The sequence below is a fragment of the Penaeus vannamei genome, chromosome 26 (genome assembly GCF_042767895.1).
Source record: "Penaeus vannamei isolate JL-2024 chromosome 26, ASM4276789v1, whole genome shotgun sequence".
NCBI lineage: Eukaryota > Metazoa > Arthropoda > Malacostraca > Decapoda > Penaeidae > Penaeus > Penaeus vannamei.
Window position 1 is genome coordinate 19,757,563 of NC_091574.1, and position 4,241 is coordinate 19,761,803.

Sequence of the window (4,241 nt, forward strand, 5' to 3'; positions counted from 1 at the left end):
TTCTCACTCCTCTCTCCTCCTTCTCTGTATTCCCTTCCCCTCTCTCCTTCTCCTTCCTTCTTCTCTACCTTCCTTTCCCCTCTCCTCCCACCTCCTCTTACCTTCCCCTCATTCCTTCTTCTCTGTTGTCCCTTCCCCTCTTTCCTTCTCTCTCTCCTCCTCCTCCTCTTCCTCTTCCCTTTCCCTTTCTCCTCCTCCTCCTCCCCTTTCCCCTCTTCCTCTTCCCTTTCCCTTTCTCCTCTTCCTCCTCCCCTTTCCCCTCTTCCTCTCCCCTTTCCCTTTCTCCTCCTCCTCCCCTTTCCCCTTCCTCTTCCCTTACCCTCTCTTTTTCTCTCCCTCCTCATCCTCCTCTTCCCTTCCTCTTTCTCTTTCTCTCTCCTCCCCTTTCCAGTCTTCCTCTTCCCTTTCCCTTTCTCCTTCTCTCTCTCCTCCTCCTCCTCTTCCCTTCCCCTCTCTCCTCCTCCTCCTCCCCTTTCCCCTCTTCCTCTTCCCTTCCCCTCTTCCTTTCCCTTCCCTCTTCCTCTATCCTTCCCCTCTCTCCACCTCTTCCTCCCCTTTCCGCTCCTCCTCTTCCCTTCTCCCCTCTCTCCTCCTCCCCCTTCCCCCTCCCTACCAGCAGAGAGCGAAAGAGGAATCCACTGAAGCAAAAGAGCGAATGACAGCAAAACATCGACCCTGGAAATATCGTACCAGCCTAGGGAATTTCCCCCGCGAGCCTGGGAAATTTACCCTGAACTTGAGAATTTCGTCCGGACTTCGGGTCATTTCGCTTCGAGTTTCGGGAATTGACTTTGTTACTAGGGAGATTTACCCTGAATATCGACCGTAGGGGATACTTTTATGGGAAATTCACATCGAAACTCGGCATTTTACACTGACCCTGGGAAATGATGTGGGGAGAAATTCACCCAAACCTAGGGAAATTCTCCTCGACCCAGGAAAATTTTCCCCCACGCTCTGCCGACACGCACAAACAGACAAGGAAATTACCCAGAAAGGCGCTCTATTTTCCCCGACCTGAAGAAGATTCTTATTTCACCAAAAGTCACGTGTTTTCGAATACACCAAAGAGATAAAAAAAAAAAAAAAAGTAATAATAATAATAAAAGAAAAGAAAAGAAAAGAAAGACAAAAAAAAGAGAAGAAGAATTGTGATGTGAGAGTAAACCTTTTAAGACAAAGGAGCAAAGTTTGCCTAATTAGCATAAATGATAAACTGCCACGAGAGAGTATACCTCATTAACTTGAAACTATAACCTGATTTAAGCTTTTTTTTTTTTTTTTTTTTTTTTTTTGCTTTGTTATCTTTTGTTATCTTGCTATCTTTTGGTTATCTTCTCTGTTCTCCCTTCCCCTCTCTTTTCACCTCCTCTTCTTCCCTTCCCCTCTCTCTTTCTCTCTCCTCCTCCTCCTATTCTTCTTTTCTCTCCTCTCTCCTCCTTCCATCTCTTCGCTTCTCCTCTATCTCCCTCTTCTTCCTTTCTCCTCTCCTTTCACCTTCTTCACTTCCTCCTTTGATGTCTGAAGATAATTTGATGGATTTGTTTCTCTTACTGATGTCTTTATCTGTTTTAAAATTCATTATCATTTGATTTCTTTCTGTGTTCAATTTCCATTTAATTTTTTTTCTGTTATTTCTTAATTTTCTTTTTCTTCTCCTTCTTCCTTTTCTGCTTCGTTTTCTTCTTCTTCCTCTCCTCTTTCTCCTTTTCCTCCCCTTTCTCCTTTTCCATCTTATTCTCATCCTCCTTCCTCTCTCTTTCTCTCTCTCTCATTCACCTTAAACATCGAACTTCCTCTCTCCTCACATTCCAATACATTCTAAGACATAACCCATAACCTATAACCTTTTAGAAAACCAGGATCAAAACAATGACTAACTGTCCCTATTTCTTTCCCTATTACAGGTAAGCGACAAGAAAACGGCGTAGATTTTAACAGAATTTCCCGGAACTGTTTTGTGAGAAGAGGCGTGAGTATCCGAATATGTTTTTTTTTATCATCTTTTGTGTTATGATTAATACTGTTGTAATTTTTGTTGTTGTTGTTATTATTATTATTGTTATTATTATTATTATTATTGTTATTATTATTATTGTTATTATTATAATTGTTGTTATTATTATTATTATTGTTATTGTCATTATCATTATCATTATCACAACTAGATAAGAGGAAGAAGGATAAGATAAAATAGACAGAAGAGAAAAAGAGAGAGAGAGAGAGAGAGAGAGAGAGAGAGAGAGAGGAAGAGAGAGAGAGAGAGAGAGAGAGGGAGAGAGAGAGAGAGAAAGAAAACGAGAAAAAGAAAGAAAGAAAGAAAGAAAGAAAGAAAGAAAGAAAGAAAGAAAGAAAGAAAGAAAGAGAAAGAGAAAGAAAGAAAGAGAAAAAAAGAGAGAGAAACACACACACAAACAAACAAACAAAGACCCACAACCAAAGACAATCAGAAACAACAAACAACAAACAAAACCCCAGAAAAGAGGAAACAAAAAAAAAAACACACACACACCCAAACCACCTCTCCGGCAACAGAGAAGCACCTCACTGACTCATACGAAAAAGACTGCAACGCATATCTTAAAGGGAGAGAGAAAGTTACAATAAGGGATGTGTCAAGCTCCTTCGCCCTTCGTTAAAGTGGAAGGGGAGAAGGGAGGTTGGAAGGGGAAGAGGACGGTTGGTAGGGGGAAAAGGGAGGTTGGAAGGGGAGAAATAGGGGTTGGTAGGGGGAGAGAGGGGTTGGAAGGGGGAGGGGAAGAAGGGGGGGGGGGAAGAGGACGATTGGAAGGGGGAAAGAGGGGTTGGCTGGGGAAAAGGGGTTTGGTAGGGGGAGAGAGGGGTTGGGAGGGAAGAAGGGAGGTTGGAAAGGGGGGAAGAGGGGTTGGCAGGGGAAAGAGGACGATTGACAGGGGGAAAGGAGGAGGGAGGAGAAAAAGGGAGGTTGATGGGGAGAAGTGTGGTTGATAGGGGAAAAGGAAGGGAGGCTGAAAGACGATTAACAGCGAAAAGGGTGGTTGGCAGGGGGAAAGAATGGTTGGCAGGGGAAAAGGAAGGGTGATTGGCAAGGGAAAAAGACGATTGGCACAGGGAAGAAGGTGGTTGGCAGAGGGAAAGAGTGGTTGGCAGGGGAGAAGGACGATTGGCAGAGGGAAAGGGGGAGGGAGGAAAGGGAGGTTTATGGGGAGAAGTGTGGTTGGTAGGGGAAAAGGAAGGGTGGTTGGCAGGGAAGAAGAGTGTTAGCAAGAGAAAAAGAAGGGATTGGCAGAGGAAAAGGGAGGGGGAGGAAAAGGAGGGTAGCAAAGGAGAAGGGGTAGTTGGCAGGGGAAAAGATAGGTTGACAGGGGAAAGGATAATGTTAATGTTAATAATGATAAAAATAATGATGATAATAACAACAATAATAATAACACTAATAACAAAAATAACAATAACAATAACAACAATAATAGATAAATAACTAAACCAATGAATAAAGGAACTAATAAATGCCGTCTGTTTGCCCATCGCCGTTGTGTGAGTGGTAATAACCGGATAAATACAGCTCGAGTTCCGGATATTTTAGGCTCGAAAAGGCCCCGAGGAAATGCAAGGAAATCGTGATATTTTCTTGTTTTTGTTGTTGTTTTTGTTTGTTGGTGTTGTGTGTGTGGAGTGTGTGGGGTTAGTTGGTGGGTTGGTGTGTGTGTTCGTTTGTTTGTTTTTTATTGATTAGATTCTGTTGTGTTTTGAAGCCGAGGGAAGGGAGATGAAGGAGGGAGGGAGGGAGGGAGAGAGAGAGACAGAGAGAGAGAGAGAGAGAGACAGAGAGAGAGAGAGAGAGAGAGAGAGAGAGAGAGGAGAGATGAGAGAGAGAGAGAGAGAGAGAGAGAGAGAGAGAGAGAGAGAGAGAGAGAGAGAGAGAAAGAGAAAGAAAAAGGGAAAGATAAGATAAAGCGAGAGAGAGACAAAAAGAAAAGAAAAGAAAGAGAGACATAAAGACAGAAACAAAAACAGAAGCAGACAGAATAAAGAAAGAAAACAGAGAAAAAAAGAAGACACAAAAATATTAATCCAAATAATTTTCAAACTCCTCTCCAAATGAACAAGGAAACACACGCCGCCACTGCACCAGATGAACAGCAGATTAAGTGAACAATCCCAGGCGGGTTGTTCAATAGGCCAGATTTAGTTCAGAGTAACGCGCCTGTATCATGTCCAGCCAGCGCAGATTTGGACGCAACGAGCGGCATTAATCTGTG